General features: G+C 42.6%; 1 long non-coding RNA gene across 6 annotated transcripts in view; it reads right to left on the reverse strand.

The window, feature by feature from the left end:
- The window catches only part of LOC129650191 (uncharacterized), a 191,418-nt gene that overhangs the window by 160,943 nt on the left and 6,503 nt on the right, over nt 1-23,972 (reverse strand). For 2 of the 6 annotated variants that reach the window (XR_008713670.1, XR_008713669.1), the window contains exon 2: nt 16,612-16,751. The exons of 3 other annotated variants lie outside the window; for them this stretch is intronic. This is a non-coding gene — a long non-coding RNA (uncharacterized LOC129650191). Of the gene's footprint in view, nt 1-14,884; nt 15,329-16,611; nt 16,752-23,972 lie in introns of those variants that run through there. One more of the 6 variants, XR_008713676.1, reaches the window with a different exon arrangement.

Here is a 23,972-nt window from a genome sequence, read left to right on the forward strand (position 1 = left end):
GAAGTAGGTAAGGATTGGGGGCACCTCTTCAAGTGAAGTTCTAGCTGACACAGAAGCTTGTTTTGTAATAGCAGTGACCCTCCTCAGAGCATAACTGGTCCCTGGGATTTGCAATTCCTCACCACCGCTACCCAAGTAGTTCACAGAAACATCCAGATAAAGGGCTATCTTTAGCCATCCTTAAGATTCTCATTTTCCAAAACCTATTCTCCACAAAATAAATGAGACTACATATGCTGTGTCAGAGAGCCTGCTCCTCTAGCAGAAACTTCCAACTAGGAGTTAAGAGGGGTACAAGTGCTGGAATGGAAGAAAGAGAGAGTTATTAAAGAAAAGGTTTGTGAGAGGGTTAAATGCACAAAACATGGAGGACAGGAGACCTTCCATTTAATCACCAGCATAATACAAAAACATTTTCTAAAATGACTGAGCAGGCAGGTGGGAGAGTGCTTTGGAATTGTTCTCAGTATCTCTCATTGGTTGGTTTGCCTCACAGATTCTCCTCGTGAAGAAAATACTGCAAGGCAAGAAATATTGTGACTTAAATTGCATTCATGAGATTCTCTGATAAAAAAAAAGAAAAATCAATGTGTTGGATCAATTTTTCTTAAACAAGTTCATCATACTCTAAAGTGATCAATAGGGAATGTTTTTAGCCACTTCCCAGCCTTCCCACTTCAGTAATTGCTAGAATTTCATATTGACAGGTCATAGGATGATTTGAAGGCTGAATTGATCCATTAACCTGTGGTGCTACAAGGCTGGGTCACAACAATAATGCAGTATCCCCCAAGGGACAGGGCTGAAATCAAACAGGAGGTAAACCAGGACATTATGCATTTGACCCTGGAGGTGCCAGACTCCTGCTTCTGTCTGTCGCCAGGGAAGGAGGAAGAGGAAGAAGAAGCAGGATGATAAGAGGACCAAGAAGAAGGGACAGCAGAGACTGGGGAGGAAGGAAACATGAAGAGGTCAGCCACCTCTCAAATGTTGAAAGGTCCCTGTCGAAGAGGAAACGCTATGTGGCTGGGTGAACCACATATGCTGGGCAGCTGCAGTCAAGAGAAAAATCAACTTGAAAGGACTCAAAATGGGAAACTAAATGGTGCTCATCAGTATCATTCTAGTCCTGAACTTTAGCTCATAGTTCTTCTTTAACATTGATGTGTGTAATTACTCGTGCCTGTGGCGAAGGAGAAAGGGAGCTTCCTAGAGTGCAGCCAAAGAAAAGTGGGCAGAAAAGACAGGGAAAATGGAGACACTCTCTTCTTTTGCCAAGAAGTAAAATTATTCATCTTGTAATCACTCCTGGACAGTGGTACTGTGCATTTACACAACCCACTAGCTCAGCAGGTTATCATAATAGGGATTATAAATACAAAAAGCATCTTAGAGAAATCAAGGCTTGATTCACCATAGAGTAGATCTACCATAGGGGGCCAGGTCATACTGCATTTTGCAGCACAGATTCTAACTCTAGTAACAGGAAAATAAAATCTGACAGTCAGAATGTATTCCAGTAATAGGCACTGATTTGCTTGTTACAAAGTCAAAGTTAATCTATTAGTCAAAGAATTGTTCATTAACTGTCCTACACATCACTGTTACGTGGGCTTCTCAGAAACCTGTTGGAGAGCAATGTCTGTGGAAAGTAAATTTGCACTTGAGATGGAAATTGCCCACCACATGCTAGCATGGTTAGCCTTCAATTTTTATGTGGAAATTAGGTATGCCTGATTAAAACTCAAAAGCCAGGGTTTTACTGTTCTCAAATACAAGCATATGTAGATACCAGTAACATGAGCATAGTTCTAAGTGACAGGCTGACACATGTGAGCTGCTGGTTTGGACCTACCAGAGGATAAACTGACATGTCCTGCAATGTCACACATCGCTCTCTGCGTGAACTAGATATCCCGAAGGATGTGGACCTCCTTGGCAGCTCAAGGGTTTTTCAGTTTCCATGAAAACCTTACATAGTGAGTCCATGTGGGTATTTACTCAGTATATTTCTCAATTAGAGTCTGACATGGACCTCATGCAAATATAATTAATCTGTCCATGCTGAATAAAACAGCTGCAGTATCACCTATGCGATTTTTATGTAAGAAGTTAAACATGGGAGAAACAAAATTACAAAAATGATGACTGTTTGAATTATAGGTTTGTTGAGTAAGTTACTAGAAAAACTCATTGACAGATAATATTATGCAGTTAGCAATATATTTATTTGAGCAAATCTATAGTGGATTATGGAAAATTAATACCTTCCTTCTAGAAACAACCACAGTGGCCCGTAAAGGGCAGAGAGATGGTGGCAATATCAATCTGGCTTCCCATTTGAGTGACATGGACAAGCTTAGTACCTGAAAGTCTGCTATGAAGTCAGGGGATAATTCTCACAAAGGGCAAGACAGGCCACCCTCTAGGCAGGTTTCTGGGCTGCTCCTATCAAAACCACCACTGGAATGAGTGACAAATAAGACTGTCTCAGGAAATGAACCTCACACACACCCTGTCTTGAACCAGCTTTATCCAAATAGCTTGGGAGGTTCTCTAAGATACTGATCCCTAAGCTCCACCTCAAAATCTAAGGTAGGCCCTGAAATCTGGACTTTTTAAAGTTCCGCAGGTGACTCTGATGGACAGCCTAGGGTGGGAACCAGTAAGTTCCACCTGGTTCCTTAGGTGACCTAAGTCCTTACTATGCAATGGAAACTAGATGGGGAACCAGTGGAAACAGTGGCTGACTTTATTTCTGAGGGCTCCAAAATCACTGCAGATGGTGACTGCAGCCATGAAGTTAAAAGACGTTTGCTCCTTGGAGGAAAAGCTATGACCAACCTAGACAGCATATTAAAAAGCAGAGACATTACTTTGCCAACAAATTTCCGTTTAGTCAAAGCTATGGTTTTTCCAGGAGTCATGTATGGATGTGAGAGCTGGACTATAAAGAAAACTGAGTGCTGAAGAAGTGATGCTTTTGAACTATGGTGTTGGAGAAGACTCTTGAGAGCTCCTTGGACTGCAAGGAGATCCAACCAGTCCATCCTAAAGGAAATCAGTCTTGAATATTCACTGGAAGGACTGATGCTGAAGCTGAAACTCCAATACTTTGGCCACCTGATGGGAAGAACTGACTCACTGGAGAAGACCCTGATGCTGGGAAAGACTGAAGGTGGGAGGAGAAGGGGGTGACAGAGGATGAGATGGTTGGATGGCATCATCAACTCAATGGACATGAGTGTGAGTAAACTCCAGGAGTTGGTGATGGACAGGGAGGCCTGGCCATGGGGTCCCAAAGAGTCAGACACGACTGTGCAACTCAACTGAACTGAATTGATGCAAAGTATGTATGGACCAGCAGCATGTTAGGATCACAGAGTCTCGGGCTCCATCTCAGACCTACTGAACCAGAATATGCACTTTAACAAGATCTCCAGATATCTTATGTGGATGTTATTAATAAAATTCAAGAAGCACGTCTGCAGTTTGTTTGCATATTTATCGAGTTACTGGAAGTCATCAGCCTAGTGCTCATTGGATTGCCCCCACCTTGTTTCAGGATGCAAAGAAACACCCTCATTAAGTTACACCATGGGATTTTGATAAACTTTAGGAAGAATGGTTTTGTAAAACTGTTGTTTAACGTATCATATATTGCTTAAGGCTGTCAAACGTCTCTTGCTCTAAAGGCCTATGGAGGAAATTATTTTTTTAATTAAAAAAAAAAAAAAAAAAAAAGATGTTAGGTGAGACAATAAAAAAAAAAAAAAAAAAAAAAAAAAAAAAAATCTAGAAAGTAACACATATTTACATGCAAAAATACAGATAAGCAAAAATAAAAAACAAGAAAATAAAAGTGATTTATAATTCCACCCTTCAAATAAACACGCATTCTAAATCTCTTCAGCTGTGTCTGACTTTTTGCAACCCTATGGACTGTAGCCTGCCACGCTCCTCTGTCCATAGGATTTTCCAAGCAATAACACTGGAGTGGGTTGCCATGCCTTCCTCCAGGGGATCTTTCTGACCCAAGGACCAAACCTGCGTCTCTTATGTCTCCTGCATTGGCAAGCAGGGTCTTTACCACTACTGCCATTATACCATCGATATTTTGTTATAGAGTACATATTCAAACATTAAGTGTATTAGCATAAACATTTTCACAGAATGAAAAGTAAGCATTTTCAACATGGCTTTTTAAAACATCATAAGATTCTCTTCTATGAACATATATCACTGTTATGTAATAGTCGTTTGGAATATTGTAACACTATACCACTCTTCCTCAATGTTTACTTCTAGTTATTAGTACTTCTTTGCTGATATAAACTGGTAATAAATACCCTGAAAATCAGCATTTGGATTGTATATCCTTTAAAATATTTTAAAAATATATAATATCTACAAAAACTGGCTCACCTGAGAAAACGTTAACATTTTTCAAGATGAAAATTATAGTGAACTGAGTTTCTCTTTTTACTTTCATTGTCAGGAAGCTCAAAATCAAATCTAATGCTCAATTATATTATTTACACTAACCTAGATATGCGATGGCACCCCACTCCAGTACTCTTGCCTGGCAAATCCCATAGATGGAGGAGCCTGGTAGGCTGCAGTCCATGGGGTCGCTAGGAGTCAGACACGACTGAGAGGCTTCACTTTCACTTTTCACTTTCACTCATTGGAGAAGGAAATGGCAACCCACTCCAGTGTTCTTGCCTGGAGAATCCCAGGGACGGGGGAGCCTGGTGGGCTGCCGTCTCTGGGGTTGCACAGAGTCGGACACGACTGAAAAAACTTAGCAGCAGCAGATTTTATATAAATAGATGTATATGTGCATACCCTTTTTTAAATAATTTTGAAAGTGTGCATCTTTAATAAGACACCTCGACTCTTCCAGTGCAGCAGGGGACTTATCAATTTAAGCAGGTAATTAGTGGATTCTAAAGAAGAATTCCAAAGCTGGCAAAGTTCCTTTTAATGCATGTCAATAAAATTATATTTAAGTTAGGAAGATAAAGCCCAACAAACATACTGTTCTTTAAATACCACAGAAATTTTTCTCACTATTCTGCTGTCAGAGACTTGTTTCTTTAGACCTTAAAGTACTCCCCTAAAAAAATGCTCAAGTCCATATTAAGTGAAGGACAACATGAAATTCAAAGCAAATTGCTACAGAGGGAAGAGGTGACTATAGCAAGATTTTTCATTGCAAAAGAACTTTAGAGTACCTCAGATTTAAATGCAAATAAGTGATGAGATTAAGAAAGGGAAAGGGGAAAAGTGACAATTACTTTATCCATCCATTTTCAGATCCAACATATGCATTTGATATACTGTCAGACAGATTTGTCTGCTCAGATTCAAAATGATAAAGGGGGAGGAATCAAGGAAAAGTAGACAACAGAGCAGTTCCCATAGCAACTCCCAGTGGTTCTTAGGTGACTTGACCCAAAGCCTGGTCTCACCGATAACTAATTTAAGCCCAGTGGATAGAAATTGAAGCCTTTTATAACATTCAGGGCCTTCTTGCTTGAAGTTAGTTAAGGCTAGGAAAACTTGTAACTCTTCAAGAGTGACAAAAGTAGGTAACCTGAAATCACAAAATAAACGAGACAGGCTATTTGATATGAACCTTGAGAATATGGACCTTCCAAGCCTCAGACCTCATGTTACCTCACCACTGAGCCAGAATTCTGCGCATGGACAGAAATCCTCTTGGAGACAGCCCTTTATTGAGCCTCTTCCTGTTAGGGAGGAGGGAATAAATAGCTTTCGTTGGGAGAGCAATTTAACTCTGGAGCAAAGTATTTCTGTAATAAAGCTCAACCAATGGAAAGAATTAATATAAAAATAGGTAAGCAATGAGTCTATTTTCAGAGAAGTGAGAACAATTCTGCTTAGCTATCTCAGAATTTTTGAGCTGAATGAAAATGGAATAATTCTGGAGCCCAACAGTTCTCAGTGAATGAATCCTGATGTAGTTGACAGAATAATGGCCCCCAAAGATGTCTATGTGCTAATTCTAGAACCTGTGAATATTTATGTTCCATGGTATTAAAACTGTAGATGAAATTAATGTTGCTATTCAGCTGATCTTAAAATAAAGAGATTATCTTTGATTATCTGGGCAGGCCTAATGTAATCACAAGAGACCTTTAACTTGCAAGGAGGAGGCAGCAGAGGTCAGTCAGAGATTTGTTGGAACAACAATGTTAGCTTTGAAGATGAAAGAAGGGGCCACATGCCAAGGAATGCAGAGAGTCTCTACAAGATAGAAAAGGCAGAGAAATGGATTCTTCTCCAGAGCTTCCAAAAGGATTGTAGCTCTGCCAACACCTTGACTTAAGGCCAGTGAGAAGTATTTCAAACTTCTGACCTCCAGAACTGTAAGATAATGAATGTGTTGTGTTAAACCACCATGTTTGTAGTGATTTGTGCAGTAGCAGTAGGAAACTAATACATGTGTGAACTTGTTGCTGCTGCTGCTAAGTCGCTTCAGTCGTGTCCGACTCTGTGCGACCCCAGAGATGGCAGCCCACCAGGCTCCCCCGTCCCTGGGATTCTCCAGGCAAGAACACTGGAGTGGGCTGCCATTTCCTTCTCCAATGCATGAAAGTGAAAAGTGAAAGGGAATTCGCTCAGTCATGTCCCACTCTTAGCGACCCCATGGACTGCAGCCTACCAGGCTCCTCTGTCCATGGGATTTGCCAGGCAAGAGTACTGGAGTGGGGTGCCATTAATGCAAATTCTCTGGCTCCACCCCAAACCTACTGAGTCAGAAACTTTGGGGGTAGAGTCCAGTAATGAGTATTTAACAAACCATCCAGGTGATTCTGAGACATATTAAAGCTTGGGAACTACTGATCTAGTCCAGCTCCTTCTGAGACACAACATAGTGAAGTTGGATTTGCTAATGTCAACAGCCTCATTAGTGGCAGAACTGGAACTAGACCTAGATCTTCTAGTTTGTATATTACTGAGTAAAAGTGTATATAAATAAATATATATATATATATATATATGTGTGTGTATTTCAGTTATTTTTATGCCCTTGTATGAATGTATGACTATTTAGCCTAGACCTGGGTTTTCTTTGCCAATGAAATAAGCTTAAGTGTGTCTAGCTGACCCCTCAGAGCAGCACTGTGAGCAAAAATTTAAGTAATATGTAAGTGAAAATTCTTTGAACAGAATAAACTGTTACTCAGAAAAAGGTATGTTTGCTAGGCTGATTAGTGGTAATATTACAATGGAATTTATAGGAGACTAAAATAACCATTATCTTTGTGTGCCCAGCAAGTTATTCTATGCTTCTTATACAAATGTAACTACTCTCTCCTCACCTTAAAATATCACCCACATATTTTGGGTGATATGACCCACCCTAGGAAAATAATACCTCGTTCCTCTGCACATTATAGAGAATCAGATGACCAAACAAGGGCAGACAGTGTCTGTCTCTCAGATTGTCATATGCATGGTCAGGCAACAAAGCTTTTCCCATTGTGTTTGTTAAACCCTGCCATTTAGAGAAATTTTATCTGCAGAACAAAGTCAATACAGATGAGAAATGGATGGATGGATGGAGATGGTGGCAAGAGGTAAATAAAGGCACTGGAGTCAAGTTGGTTCAAGTTCTTGAGGCCCTGCCTGGGTCCTATGCTGTAACTTCAGTCCAACGAGCTCTACCTATTTACTTCTAAGCTCTGTGAGCCAATACATTCCTCTTCTTCCTTAAACTGTCTGAAATGAGTTTCCATCACTTGCTGCCCAAAGAGTTCTGAATAACATGGTATTTTTCTTCTTAAATACAATACTGTTCTTTAACATCAAAATGTTATCTTTCATACTGATGATTCTCTTCATCAGCACTTCATAGCAGTTCCAATCTGCATTGCCATCACCCTTGGAGGCAACTCTCAGGATCAATTTCCAGGCATCTGGGTCCTAGCTGGAAGCCCCCTCACTTTCTACATCCACTCCTTGTGCTTTCACTAGTCTTCCCTCTACTCCTCCTCCATCAAAGTTCCCATGAGTCAACAGCCTAACAGTATAGCACTGAGCCTTGCCACAAGGCTTTCCACTGTTTCTTTATGACTTCTGCATAAGAACACTTTCACAATTCTCAATGATATCTATTATACAAGTGTCTGTCAAATATTCCTAGAAGAGTCCTTCAGAATCCAACTCTCATAAAGTTCCTCTGGGCCTCCTAGGTTAAGAGAAGGACTGATAAGAGTCACGACTTTCTGAGGTCTTTAGTCCGGATTTGGCTCAAGCCAGATGCCACCTGAAGTGAAGAGTGTACCTGGGTGATTATTTACTGCATGTACAATATGAGGTTATAGTTTGTAGACTGTGCTTAATGGGCAACTGCTCGTGCAGCAGACATCAAGACAAAGTCTCTCAACTGAGGTGGGAATAGGTTGAGTTTAGAAACAACTTTCCTAATTATAGGAAAGAAGGTGAGTCCAGTGGAAGGAAAGGAAACAGAAAGGAGAAAGGGAAGAAGGAAGAATGGAAGGAAGCCTTCCACCAGCCAAGCAAAGGAGGAAGGGAATGAGGAAGGCTGGTTCTTTAATTTGGATCCTTACTAAAAGACATCTTTATAGCATGGAACATTTTCAAGAATTATAAAGAGTTTGGAATTTTAAGGTGGACCCTCAGATCAGATCAGATCAGATCAGTCGCTCAGTCATGTCCAACTCTTTGAGACCCCATGAATCGCAGCACACGCCTCCCTGTCCGTCACCAGCTCCCGGAGTTCATCCAGATTCATGTCCATCGAGTCAGTGATGCCATCCAGCCATCTCATCCTCTGTCATCCCCTTCTCCTCTTGCCCCAATACCTCTCAGCATCAGAGTCTTTTCCAATGAGTCAACTCTTCGCATGAGGTGGCCAAAGTACTGGAGTTTCAGCTTTAGCATCGTTCCTTCCAAAGAAATCCCAGGGCTGATCTCCTTCAGAATGGACTGGTTGGATCTCCTTGCAGTCCAAGGGACTCTCAAGAGTCTTCTCCAACACCACAGTTCAAAACCATCAATTCTTCGGGGCTCAGCCTTCTTCACAGTCCAACTCTCACATCCATACATGACCACAGGAAAAACCATAGCCTTGACTAGACAAACCTTTGTTGGCAAAGTAATGTCTCTGCTTTTCAATATGCTCTCTAGGTTGGTCATAACTTTCCTTCCAAGGAGTAAGCGTCTTTTAATTTCATGGCTGCAGTCACCATCTGCAGTGATTTTGGAGCCCAGAAAAATAAAGTCTGACACTGTTTCCACTGTTTCCCCATCTATTTCCCATGAAGTGGTGGGACCGGATGCCATGATCTTCGTTTTCTGAATGTTGAGCTTTAAGCCAACTTTTTTCACTCTCCACTTTCACCTTCATCAAGAGGCTTTTTAGTTCCTCTTCACTTTCTGCCATAAGGGTGGTGTCATCTGCATATCTGAGGTTATTGAGATTTCTCCCAGCAATCTTGATTCCAGTTTGTGTTTCTTCCAGTCCAGCGTTTCTCATGAGGTACTCTGTATATAAGTTAAATAAACATGGTGACAATATACAGCCTTGACGAACTCCTTTTCCTATTTGGAACCAGTCTGTTGTTCCATGTCCAGTTCTAATTGTTGCTTCATGACCTGCATACAAATTTCTCAAGAGGCAGATCAGGTGGTCTGGTATTCCCATCTCTTTCAGAATTTCCACAGTTTATTGTGATCCACACAGTCAAAGGCTTTGGCATAGTCAATAAAGCAGAAATAGATGCTTTTCTGGAATTCTCCTGCTTTTTCCATGATCCAGTGGATGTTGGCAATTTGATCTCTGGTTCCTCTGCCTTTTCTAAAACCAGCTTGAACATCTGGAAGTTCACGGTTCATATATTGCTGGAGCCTGGCTTGGAGAATTTTAAGCATTACTTTACTAGCGTGTGAGATGAGTGCAATTGTGCGGTAGTTTGAGCATTCTTTGGCATTGCCTTTCTTTGGGATTGGAATGAAAACTGACCTTTTCCAGTTCTGTAGCCACTGCTGAGTTTTCCAAATTTGCTGGCATATTGAGTGCAGCACTTTCACAACATCATCTTTCAGGATTTGAAAGAGCTCAACTGGAATTCTATCACCTCCACTAGCTTTGTTCGTAGTGATGCTTTCTAAGGCCCACTTGGCAAACCACTTCAGTATTCTTGCCTTGAGAACCCCATGAACAGTATGAAAAGGTGGACCCTAAAGAATGTTAAATTTACCAAAAATACAAAAAACCAAATAAGTCACTTATATAAAATTATGTGGTATAACACACCTACCTTCTAGACTGAAGCAAGCATTTGTCCTAAGTAATAAGGCAAGATCACATTAGCAGGGCTTTCCTGGTGGCTCAGATGGTAAAGAATGTGCCTGCAATGCAGGAGACCTGAGTTCAATCCCTAGATGGGGAAGATCCCCTGAAGGAGGAAATGGCTACCCAGTCCAGTATTCTTGCCTGGAGAATTCCATGGACAGAGGAGAATGGACAGTCCATGGGGTCACAAAGAGTCAGACACGACTGAGTGACTAACAGTCACTTCACTTTCATATCACAGAGAACTCATATTGAGCTGTCTCCCTATCTAACCCATGTCGCAGAAGGCAACAGACAACAGTTTTCCCAAGTCCAGCAAGAGCATATGTCTTTTTGAGCCAACATCCACTTCCCAAACATGCTCCTTGGACCTTATTAAAAAACTGCATCTACCACATGTCTGAGTTCACCTCAGCAGGCTGCCTCATCTAGAAGGCTTCTTCCACTACAAGCCTGGCTTTAAAATATGGTTTCTCAGAACCGTGGGCTAGTTAAGCACTGCTGGGTCTACATCAGCTCCACTCAAGTGTTGACGATTAAGCTGGCAAGAAAAAAATCAATCATTATTAATCACTAAATCCATGTAATTACTTTCACAGGTGCTGCTAAGTTGCTTCAGTCATGTCCGACTCTGTGCGACCCCATAGACGGCAGCCCATCAGGCTCCACTGTCCCTGGGATTCTCCAGGCAAGAACATTGGAGTGGGTTGCCATTTCCTTCTCCAATACATGAAAGTGAAAAGTGAAAGTGAAGTCGCTCAGTCGTGCTCAGAAGCGCTAAATGGGTGCAAAGGGTGATGGTGATGCTTTTCATTGAGCGACCAAATGGTTAACATGAGAGAAAGCATGCACTCCTCCTACAACAAACAGCCTGGGTGGGAACATCAGATGTACATGTGTTTACAGAACAAGAAAATCTAGTTAATGTAGGAATAAAGTGGTTATAATTTCCCACCCATTGTACTCCTTCCAATTTTGGCTCGCTACTAGGGGCAAAGGGAGATGCTATTGCCACCTGAATGGTACCTCTGTTAGACTTTAAGATATCTCTTTTAGAGTAAATATATATTCACTTGTTAAGTGTTTTCATTGAGCAGACTTTTTCCTTTTATTGGACTATTCCCTACAGCCCTTTGCCTTATGATGCATTGAGAGTTTATGCCTTTTCCAAATACAGTCTTTACTGAAGCATTCACTGTAAAGCAGTCTGGTTTATACCAATCCCATTTAATTTACCAAAACCATCCTCCTTTTTAAGAACGATGGTGTAAAGCTTTCAGGTTTTCAATGTGGAGAACAATTAGCAGTAACATTATTATTGCTTTGTATGTTGTTACTTTGTCTTAGGTTTGTCTTCCTGTTTTTAATTTCCTTCTATTTCCTTGGCCAAGTAGGCTGACTTCTGAAGCTGTGGGAATACTTTATTGTGTCCACAATGAGAATCACTTACCAAATAAAGAATCCTATCTCTTGTCTCATCATTAGCTTAGAAGCCACTTGTCCCATGCCCTGTGATACCGTGTACATCCAGGGTGTGCCTGTTTACCTAAAATGAAGCAAACCCTGGTATTCTTTCTGGTGCAAAGTGAGTGCAGAGACTACTTTAGGTGACAACACGCTCCATGCTGCCGCTGCCGCTATTCCCACAGAAGACAAGTGATGGCGCACGGGACTCACTCACAGGCCAGACTGAAAAGCTAACAGCAAACGGGGCAACAGCCTTAAGCCCATGAGGCAGTTTTCGCATTTGCCTTTGGATGCCGACTCTAGTGTTTTCACTGTAAACTCAGCATGTGATCTGTCCTGTCCTTGGTTTTTATTCTGGCTTTGCTGGGTCTTCACTGTGACCTGTGGGATCCTAGTTCCCTGTCCGAGGACTGAACTAGGGCCCCTTGTTGTTACGGTCTTGTCGCTAAGTCACATCCAACTCTTTGCAACCCCATGGACTGTTACGTGCCAGGCTCCTCTGTCCATGGAATTTTCCAGACAAGAATCCTGAAGTGGGTTGCCATTTCCTTCTCCAGGGTATCTTCCTGACCCAGGGATCAAACCTGCATCTTCTGCATTGGCAGGCGGATTCTTTACTAATGAGCCACCAGGGAAGCTCACTATGAACTTTAAAAGATTAAATATGAGGAATTTCATATATCTGTGATCTAAATGACAGATTTTCCAGGAAAAAATCATAGATATCTGTCAGGCCCTTGAGTGGGCATCATGGTTGTTCAGTCTTTGGGAGGATCTTCAATTTCCACCAAGGCAAAGGTCTACCTACCCATCTGCCCAAGAAGAAAAGAAGAAAGGCAACAAAAGCTTGACTTGTGTGATAGTAGATGCTTAATTCTGGCCCAGAGCACACACATGTGCTCACACACACACACACACATACATGAATCATCCAATTCTCACCTATTACTCTATTATACTGGATTGATGTCAGAAATTTTAAGCTATGTTTTAGGTTTTGAACCTACTGAGACTGCTGACACCTTAAGCTGTCAGGTATACAGTGTGAACACGTGGTTCCTAGGCCTATTTTGATAAAAAGCAGGGAAGAGAACGGTAGTAACTATCAATCTAATTGGGCGTCATAGAGTAATAGGTTAGGACTCAGATAGGAAAAGAAAAATGTTCAGATGCCCTCAGGCAAGCTGCCCAGGTGTGATCTTCTAGACTAGAAAATCATTGACTGCTTAAACCAGACACTTACCCAAACCTGTGAAGCTGACACTCACTTAATCACTCAGAATGGCTGTTTTAAGTTTCGTGAACAAGACGCCTCTGTGTTTCTGGCAACACAGGTGACCCACATGAAGAGGACCAGCTGTGTCAAAAAGCCACTTCACCATCTGAATGCATGTTCCCCATCAACAGGTTTTGCCAACAAGCTCCTCTCCCAGGGCCTAGCCTGGCACAAAGTAAGCAGATGCCGAGAGGAAGGAAGTGTAGGCAGTGGGTGAGCAAAAGCAGGAGAGAGTGATCATGGACATTGGCCAGACTGGGTTTCCTGAATAAGACACCACCAAGATCCCAGCATTTCAAAGAGGGAAAGCACAGATTAAAAAAAACAGACACACACACACACCACTCACATATAGAGTAAGAACAGTTCAGGACTGAGAAGAACCTCGACGTGGGCACAAGTGGCCAGCAGCAAAGTCGACTGAGGCCTGAGATAGGAAACCAAAGCCTCCAGGGATATATGACCAGAAGCAAATTTCTGGCCACTGGCACCTCCAGCTCCCAGCAAGCAAAAGAACCTGTTGACTAGCAAGTGGGGGGAGAGGGCAGCACAGCTGGGAAATCCAGTCGTGCTTTTTGTAAAAATCAACCCTCTCAATGCCTTCTCTGGTGAGTGCTGCAGGGTGCTGGCCGCCTGCGGATGCTCAGCTAGAAAAGCGTGAACCTTCATACCACATTTCTCAATAAGAGGCTCCTGTGACAAGATACTCAAGCTAGAGTGAAACACAACCTCCTGTAAGGCATCCTAGGAGAACCTGTTCCACCAGTTGTGAATCCAGCCACCCACTTTGAGAAGATAAAAGGGGAGAGGAGGTAGAGACAGAGGCTTGGTGAAAGTTTCTTTCAGAAGAAGGCTGTGCTCACAGTGAATCCCACCACAGGGGGAGCCCCACCATGCAACCCAGGGGTACCGTTCTGACTGTGTTCTGTGTGTTCAACATGTTCCAGAGTTCCAGAAGTTTCTGAATATACAGACTGAAATATGAATGTTGTGCCTCAGAATCATGCAAAGCCACAGCCTTGTCCCACTGCACCACATGTCCCTACAGGGAACAAGAGGAGGAAGCTGCCTTCTCTCCACCTGTCTAGCGAGGGAATCTGCAAGGGTTTGCTTCAGAGAGCTTCAAAATGGATTGCCCATCACTGAGACACAGAAAGAGCTGGTGCTTGATTCATCCTTGAGAAAGACAAAGCAAACTATGGACCAAGGCCTGACTCCAGCCCACAATATAAAATGGTGAGGGAGGAGGTAATTGTTTCGAGAGCAAAGACAGGAGTGCACGGCCACATGGAGGCATCTGCAGCCTAGTGTTCACTACAGCAAGTGGGAGGTGGGGACCATATGTTTCATGTGGGCCAAAAATGGGTCACTTGGTACAGCAAGCCACACAGGAATTTCTTACGGTTGCTCGGGATAGAAAAGCATTGGTCCAGGCCCAGAAAGCTCTACAAGAGAGAAAAGAACCTCCAAAATTCCTGCATAATGCCCACAACACAGCCAGTGGCAACCCTCTGCAGGGTCAAAAAGCAGAAGCTACCAGCCAAGTAAGAAGTGTCCTATTCCTTTTATCTTCTCGCTCCCACTCTATCCACTCCCCTTGTCCCCAGTAAAACAGAAGCTGGCTCAGGGAGAAGGTAAGCCTGGAGAGAAGAGCAGGAAAGCCAAGAGCCCCCCACCTCCTTCTCCACTGAAGGCCTAGCTGGGAGGGATTTTAAATTGTATGAGTTTGCTGCTATATGACAAATTACCACAATCTTAGCAGCTTAAAACAACATCCACTTATTACCTACCAGTTGCAGAGGTCAGAAGTTCAGCATGGCTCAGCTGGGTTCTCCACTAGGGTCTTATGAGGCTGAAATCAAAGCCTCAGCCTGCTAGGTTCTTATCTTGAGGCTCTGGAAATGAATCCACTGCCAAACTCATTAGGTTGTTGGCAGAATTTAGTTCCATGTGGCTATGAGTCTAAGGTCCCCATTTCCTAGCTGTTGGCCAGGAAATGCTCTCAGCTCCTTCCAGCTCCCTGGTCCTTACATGTGTCCCCATCTATCCTCAAATGCAACAACAGCACATGGAGTCCCTCTCGGGCTTAGAATCTCTCTGACTTCCCCTCTGCTTCCAGCAGGAGAAAACTCTGCCTTTAAAGGGGTCATGTGCTTAGATTTGCCCCACCAGAAAAATAGCCCTTTTGCTATAAAAAGTAACACCATCATGAGAACACAAAACTCATCATATTTCCAGATCTCACCCACACTCTAAAGAAAAAGGATTATATTAATATAAGACTGAGGGTGAGCAAGTTCGATGAATGAAGCAGGGCACCCAAAGCCGAGGCTCTAGGACAACTCAGAGGGATAGGGTGGGGAGGGAAGAGGGAGGGGTTCAGGATTGGGGGGACACATGTATACCGGTGGTCGATTCCTGATGATGTATGGCAAAAACCATCACAATATTGTAAAGCAATTATTCTCCAATTAAAATAAATTAATTTTAAAACAAGACTGAGGGTGTCAGAGGTCATTCTTAGAAATCTGCTTACCACAAACAAGTCAGGTAGGAAATTTTGATTACTCTTCAGGTCTGAAGATACAAATTGTTAAAATCAAGAGTGTGTTTGCAACACAAAGGAATTGCAGGAGTGTCTTAGTGAAGAATGAACATAAAAGTTCGTGTCTTCCATAGTTTTCATGGAGGGAGAAGAAATGGTATGAAGAGATTATCACCTATGAATAAATGTTAAGGACAGAGGGATAACACATTAAGTGTTTTGTTTGCATCGTTGAGTTGTACTTGTTGGATGTACAGTTTACCCCAAGATGGTAACCCTAGAGAGAGGTAGAGGGAATTAAGCCCAAATAAAGCATGCTAATAATGGTAATACCAGAGAGGATATTAAAAACAGGAATAAAGTAGAATTCCTTGCTATAAAGAGAAAATTCCAACTACTAAAAGGGAAGGTTAGGTGAATCCTTACACTACGGGGAAAAGCAGTTATGTCAAGGGAGTCCCAGAGTGTATGCCAGGAGATTTAACCCTTGTTCCTGTTCCACCCTCTCACTTATAGTATAAACTTGGGCAAGACCCTAACTCTCTAGACCTCACTGTCCTAGCAGGAAAATATCACAAGAATGTATGGAGTATGGTGGCATAAACTCCACAAATATAGAACCTGGAGGCCCATATGCTCTGGAAGGCCCACAGATGTGTTTTGTTTGGCCCACGCAGTGTTTTACAATATATAATATCATTTAATGCCAACATTTGGGGGAAAAAAAAGTAGATTTCCCATTTAAAAAAAAAAAATCCAGATTTCCAGCTTCTCTCGAAAATCTGGAAGATCTGGACACACAGGGCCTGCATTCTGTCTGGCAACAATCTTCTGTGGCTTCTGCATCCAGTTCCCACCACCCTCACCAGGCAGGCTTCAGGCTCCAACCTTCTGGGAGGCCTCATTGCACCCTGCTGGATCTGCATCTTTGATCTTGCCCTAAAGCATTACACAAGTGTTGGCTGTTATTACCTGTAAAATGAGGTAACTGGAATGGATGAGCTACTTCCACTCAGAGAAGCTGTAATCCCAGTCCTTAAAATGGGTCTTCAGTCACTTTTCCCAAAAAAGGTGTAAAATGATCATCCCCAAACCCAGGTGGTCGTTGGTCCCTGTGTGTGATATAAAGACCATAAAATGTGCTGAAAATCAAGTATTTGTACTGGGAGTTACAGAGAGACTTCAATAAACTGAAATGTAATTTTCCACTGGACAACATTTCGGCACTGGCTTCTTTAAAAGCAAATAGAAGTGAAGATGAGGAAAGGACAAAGTCAGCATCCCCACTAAGAGAGAGGGCAGACCTCCAAGAGAGGAGGGGATTTTAGGGAAAATAAACATTCTCCGTAAGAGAGCTAATCCCAGTGGTTCATCCCGAGAAAGAAGCCAAGAGTTTATAGTTCTTTGGGGTTTGTTTTATTTATCCCTGCCACAAGATATAAATCAATCTATTTAGATAGGGATGGTTGAGAGAACACATTTTATTGCGATGGATAATTCCCCAAGGGAGAAGGATCACTGTGTTTCACTTCTAACATTTTTTTTCTCTTCGGGTTTTGTGAAAATCCCACAAGTTTATGAAAAGTTGTCCAGATGAGGACACAGAACTTAGCAAACTATTCCCATCTTTAATTCTCATAAAAGTGGAAACACATACCCGTGCTCATGCACACATAGCACTAGACACCCGGAAAACTAATTGAGTGCCAAGCACTTCTGGTACCCTAAGGATATATATATATTTTGGTAGCCTGAGGCTGCCAGAAACTTTGCCTGCTGAATGAATTATAGAACAGGAAGCAGATGGGCTGTGTATATGAAACAACCACTATCTGGCATGATGTGCTGTGCAATTTGGCTGCAAAGATTAAATTGAGCTATTGAATGTTTAATACACTATGCATAACAAATACAGCCAGAGCCACAAAACAGCATAAATTACAGAATTGGTATTCACACGGCCTTTCCCAGGAATCAATACGCTGCCACCGCTCATAAGAGTCTGTTGTTTAATACACATAAAGAAGAGAAGAATTCTTCTATTAAAATGAGTTATCTGGGCTATTTACCAAAGGCAGTGATTTAGCAGTGGTAAAGTCTATGTAGTGCTGTTGAATGCAGATGATAATACTTCTTGTCCTTGTCTGCCTGTTTCATTGCGCCTATCAGTTGCTGGGGCTTCAAGTCCCTTGGGTACATTAGCAGTCAGCCCAGGAAGTGTGTTTAAGTAATGGACATAATGTTCACATTTGCTAGACCAGCCTTCTCCCTAATCATGAATTATTCTTCCCCAAGGCTCAATTGGAACATTACTTTAGAAGCAGAAGATTTAATCCTTTTCAGCTGATTGGAGGGAATGATTACAGTATTATTTTCTTGTACAGGCTGTCTCCAGTGAAGGTGCCTTTTTCTGTCCCCATCTTTAATAGGCAGCAATCTTTATTTCCCTGGAGGGAAATGGCAATGAATTTGAAATGGGATAAATCTTCAGGAATGCAAGGTGCTGAAGCGGTAGATCACTGCTGGTTAGTTAATTAGTTTAGCCCTCACTTGTTTCATCTCCAAGACAGAACACCTTGTAACAAGGGGAACCAGTGGGTGGGTGGGTGGGTGGGAAGATGGGTGGAGTGGGAGATCTGAGGAACCAGCTGTAGGCAAATAATCGATGCCTTAAAGCAACAATGCCCCCATGAATTTCCTTCTGTGCAAATGCTTCCTTCTGGATCTTTGAGTTCCACTTGCTACCATCATTAAAATAACAGTGCTTGCTTTACTCTGACCAGTCTGACTTTTAAGGACAATCCAAGTCACCAAAAGGAATTGCATCTTTATCTAGCAGAGATGGTTAAAGCAGAGTCAGGCAGAAAGGGTACAAGAGCAGGCTGAAGAAGACTGGAGTCGTCACCCTGTAATGATATTTATATACAGGGCTGGCCCCAGACTAAGTCCTGGGAGGAAAAAAAAACTGTGTTTGAACATTCCTGGTGAGTGCTCTTTAAGCCCTGCTGCACTGAGAAGCAATAAATAACAACCGAGTCAGTTTTGGTTTTTTTGTTTTTTTTTTTTTTAATTTTCATGATTAATGTTTCCAGAGAGGAGAAAAAAATGTGGCTTCAAAATTAATTATCTTGGGCTGGAAGATCTAAGCCTCAGACATGTTATTTTCCTGCCCCTACCTCTTCTGAGGGAAAGTCCATGCTATGTAACCTTCCATTGCTGAGCAATTCCTGAAGTGTGGTTTTCTGGGGAGCCCGTACCACCTTCCCTTCACCCACCACCAATTTTCTGTTTCCTTTTATATAAATAACAAAGAAAGAGATCAACAGAATCATAACAAAGTCCTTGACAGCTAACACGTTTTACGTCTGATTTAAAGCAGGAAGCCCCCATGTCTAGCTGCTTGTGATTTATTTAGAATAAAACAAGGTCATGCTGCCTTGGCCCTGATTATAAATATATTACATTTAAGTGATGAATGAGGCATTCATAAGGAGCAGGAGATCAAGAGTGCCTGAGGCTGGCACTTTCAATCTCCCCTCAGCCTCAAGTCCAAGATTTCAAATAAACACACTGTTAAGTGAATGCTACAGGACCCACATAGGGAGCACTGGGATGGTTTTGTTTCTGAAGTGGAAAATAATGGGAGAGGAGAGGCTGTGTCAGAGCTCCTCAGAAGATGCAAAGAAAACCTTCTTCTGTAGGCTTTACCCAGGCCCCTGGTGTCCCTCCACCCACCAATTCTATTATTATTCTAAGCCACCATGAAAGGTGGGAAAGGTCACAGTTCTTCATATCAGAGGGAAAGATGGCATGACGTGCCTGTTTTCTGTGGACATGCTCAGTCCTTGAATTCCTTCATCTTCCTTGAACAGTCACACCGCTCCTTGCCACTCCCACAGATCCTATGATAGGGTTGGTGTAGGAACGCCACAAGGAGTCGCTTGGGTCAGCACTCTTGTGTTTAAAAGGGCAGAGAGTTGTTTTAAGGACACACCACTGGGAAACAGCCCATCTGAGACTGTGACCTGCAGGAGCCCATGCCATGTATATCTACAGGCCATAAGCTGCCTACCTTCCTGTCACCTTAAGTCAGTCCTGGATTCTGCCCCCAGGCACCCCAAACTCCTCTGAGTCCAAAGACCCCAAGCCTTGGTAAAGGACCACGGAAATCCCTCTCCTTCCTCTGTCAAATCTTTTAAATGATCAACCAAATTAATACTGACTGAGCACCTACCGACTGGCCTCTCTCAAAGGCTGAGCTCCAGCAGAAACGGCCCTTCTTGTTCCAGATCACTTTAGTTGTTGTCTGACCCACTTTTTTTTTTTTTTTTTTTTCATTTTACTTCCATCAACTTCTAGCTCAAAAAAATAGTATTTCTCCCCAAACTGACATTTACCTATAAAATGTTATGTTTCTATTCTGCTGTGGCAGGAAATGGGACCGATCATCATATGCTACATAATAATGGAAAGAGCAAGTGCTGACTGTTTTTGCCTTTTCTGCCTCCCTTCTCCTTCCTGAGATAACAAAATTCAGACAAATGACCAAAGCTGCAGATAGGAAGAGGTGCAGGGAAACAGAGCTAAGGAGTCAGTAGAAATGTATCCTAGTCCCAGTTGCCACTGAAATGACTTATCCGACCTTGGTGAAGCCACTCAAGGCCCTCAGGGCCTTGGGACTCTTCATGTGAAATATTAGGGGTTGGACATAGGTCCCTGACTGTTCTATATCTCTATGGTCCTGCTTGCCCCGAAAACATTAATAGGATTTTACATCGTTTGGTTTCATTTCTGGACATTTACAATTCTCTGAGTAATGGGTAACATTCACAGCCCAATTACTTTCCCAAGCTCATCGAAATTTAATTTGCTGCGTGCAGTGACGCACAGCCTGAGTTTGACTAGTAAGTCGGCAAAGCCACACCAGTGATTTACACAGGGCTCCCTGACTACAAAATTTACCACCAGGAATGTCTAATGAAAGTTTTTCTCATGTAAACATATAGCTTTCACATCAACTGGAGTAGGAGCAGATGAGCTTCCTGAGACAGAATGTACTAGACAATACGCTCCTTTTCACATAATGAGCTCAGAAAATTCTGCACTGAAATGAAGGGTCTTGGAGTTATTATAATGATTCATAAATGAGAACTCTATCTTTTTCAGGACTTCACAATGCTATTTGCATGTTAAAAACACCTGACCTCTGGAGGCTGCACTTCTTCTACTGCAGCTCTAAAAATACTATGACCTCCACATTTACATTTAAATACTGATACCTGTGCATTTTTACTCTCCATCTACTGGAAGGTTTTGGTGAGGAGGGCATTTTGACAAAATTAATGTGACTTTCAGAGGCAAGAAATATTATTAGAATTTAGAAGTCACTGATGCAACCATCATTAAATCGCTGGATCAAAAGCATTTTCTTCTTCCTGTCACTGTTTTTAAAACCATACATCTGTGCTGCCCAAAGTGGCAGGCACAAGTCACATGTGATTGTTGAACATTTGAAATGAAGTGAATCCAAGCTGAGATGTGCCTTAAGTATAAAATACACAACAGATTGCAAAGATTTTGCATGAGGAAAGAAGGTAAACTATTTCAGTAATGACTTTATACATCTATGTACAGACGACTTGTTGAAATGATAAAAGTTAGGATATCTTGAGTTAAATAAAATAGATTATTAAAATTAATTTTACCTGTATCTTTCTAGTTTTTTAAGGCTTCTAGAAAAGTTTAAACAGGTTGCTCACTTATTCCTACTGAACAGCTCTGCTCCAAACGTCTCATAGTTTGGTATCATACTTCATATACCTAGCTCATACACCTAGCATATACACCTTAACTTAGTCTGCAAATTTTTTCTAAGGGTTTACAAAGTGCCATGCTCCCTGCTTGACAGAAGGAACTGGAAAATGAAATGACAGTTCTTAAGGATCTAACATTTTAGAAGAGGAAGTAGAAGTAAAGAAGCTTAAAATCTACTTGATACTCACTACTTCCCAAGCAAGACCCTGACTTAACTTAGGAATGTTCATATAAAAGAACATTCAGTCTCCTTTGTAGCTCTGCAACCCTTATGATTGAATCTCAGGACTAGTTTTTATGTCTTGGTCTGTATCCAGATTTGGTGGAGCCTGAAGCTTAAGGAAGCCAGCTTTAGTTTTTGTTTTTGTTTTTAAAAAAGGTTGGGGGCGGGCTACTAAATGATAACAAAATGGTTGAGAGATGTCTCCCTCCAGAAGATCACTGACTCAAGTCATGTGGGATGACTAGGCACTTGGTTAGGAGGGTGGGTTAGCTTTCCCTGCACAGGAAAAAGCATGAGTAAAGGTACTTGTGGCAAGAGCATAGAAGGCACCATAATGTAAAGAAGTAAGTCTGAACAGAACAGGACCAGGGACACACTACATGGGGGCCTGCATTCCAGGCAAGGGCATGCCAGTTCCATCCTTGAATACAGTGATTGGGAACTACTGAAAGATCTGGAATGACATAAGGCCAGGCACACTTTCAGCACATGTACCCACCTCTCCACAGAAGGTAGTATTTCCAGTTTGAGGAATCACACCAGACTGTCCCAATGTTTAACATATCTCAACGGTCAACCCCCAATCCTGTGTGCCTACATTACAGAATGCCCTTTCCCGTAAAATGTCCAAGGAGTTCTCTGGGTTGGCTTGGGTTCACTGAGTCAGTGTTATCTCCCACCTACCCACTAATTCTAGATCTCAGGCACTGTCCTCCATCACCCAGGAGGGGCTGCTGCTTCTGAATGAGCACCACTTTCCAATCCAGAGACCCGGTGTGGCAGTTAGCACTGGAAAACCCACGAGTTTTTATATAACAAAGAGTTTGGAACCTGGACAAACAGGATTGTCCCAGGGGCCTGAAAATGAAGGGATGACAACATTCCACTTTGGGTGACCTCAGCCAATGACACCTCAGACCTAATGTGGCCTGGCACCTCAGGACACAACTCCTCAGACTCCCTCATGCAGCCAGTCTCCAAATCCCAACCTGCCACCCAAGGGATTTGCTCAGGTAAGTCCTGGACCCCCTGTGGTCAGACACAAAAGCATTGTTTTCTGTTGATGACCTAGTATGGGATGGAGGCCAGCCTATCAGTCTCTCTTCTTTATGCACTTTGAGTGGCCTCTGTGGGGGTCACCTCAGTTAATGCCTAGCTGGCAAACCATAACTTTGAACTTAGTTATGAACCTGTGAACCCATGTGCTACTTAAGCTGACTTACCCATTTTCCACAGACTTCTAGGTCTACCTACCACTAGGTCCTCTGGCAAAAATAAATAAATTGAACTTCTATCTTGTCAAATACACAACTACTGTGGGAGTCAGAGAAGGACCTGGCACTCAATAAATGTACCCTCAAATTGCTTTGGAGAAGGCAATGGCAACCCACTCCAGTATTCTTGCCTGGAAAATCCCATGGACAGAAGAGCCTGGAGGGCTGCAGCCCATGGGGTCACTACGAGTTATACACAACTGAGCAACTTCACTTTCACTTTTCACTTTCATGCACTGGAGAAGGAAATGGCAAACCACTCCAGTGTTCTTGCCTGGAGAATCCCAGGGATGGGGGAGCCTGGCGGGCTGCCATCTATGGGGTCGCACAGAGTCGGATATGACTGAAGGGACTTAGCAGCAGCAGCAGCAAATTGCTTACTTTGTCCTATTTTTAAAGTAAATCCCCACTGTAGACCTCTGTACGTGCTTGCTCAATTGTGCCCAACTCTTTGCAACCCCACAGACTGCAGCCCACGAGTATCCTCTGTCCATGGGATTTTTCTGGCAAGAATACTGAAGTGGGTTGCATTTCCTCCTCCAAGGGATCCTTCTGACCCAGGGATAAACCTGTGGCTTCAGAGACTCCTGCATTGGCAGGTGGATTCTTTACTACTGAGCCACCTGGAAATCCCACTGTGGAGCTCTATAGGACAGTAAATACCCCTGACTCCTCCAGGCCCTGAAAGGAGATCTGATTACACTTGGGCACTCAGCCTGGCATCCTAATGGTACTGTCTACCTTTTACTTCATGATCAAGAAAGTGAAGCTCCTTTCAACACAGGAATATTGAAGAGAAAGTGTAATATGAGTGACTGAACAGAGCTAAATTCCAATGTTGAGATCAAAGTATTTACCTTCAGTTCAGTTCAGTCACTCAGTCATGTCTGACTCTGAGACCCAATGAATCGCAGCACGCCAGGCCTCCCTGTCTATCACCAACTCCTGGAGTTCACCCAGACTAACGTCCATCGAGTCAATGATGCCATCTAGCCATCTCATCCTCTGTCGTCCCCTTCTCC

The sequence above is a fragment of the Bubalus kerabau genome, chromosome 4 (assembly GCF_029407905.1).
Source record: "Bubalus kerabau isolate K-KA32 ecotype Philippines breed swamp buffalo chromosome 4, PCC_UOA_SB_1v2, whole genome shotgun sequence".
NCBI classification, from domain to species: domain Eukaryota; kingdom Metazoa; phylum Chordata; class Mammalia; order Artiodactyla; family Bovidae; genus Bubalus; species Bubalus kerabau.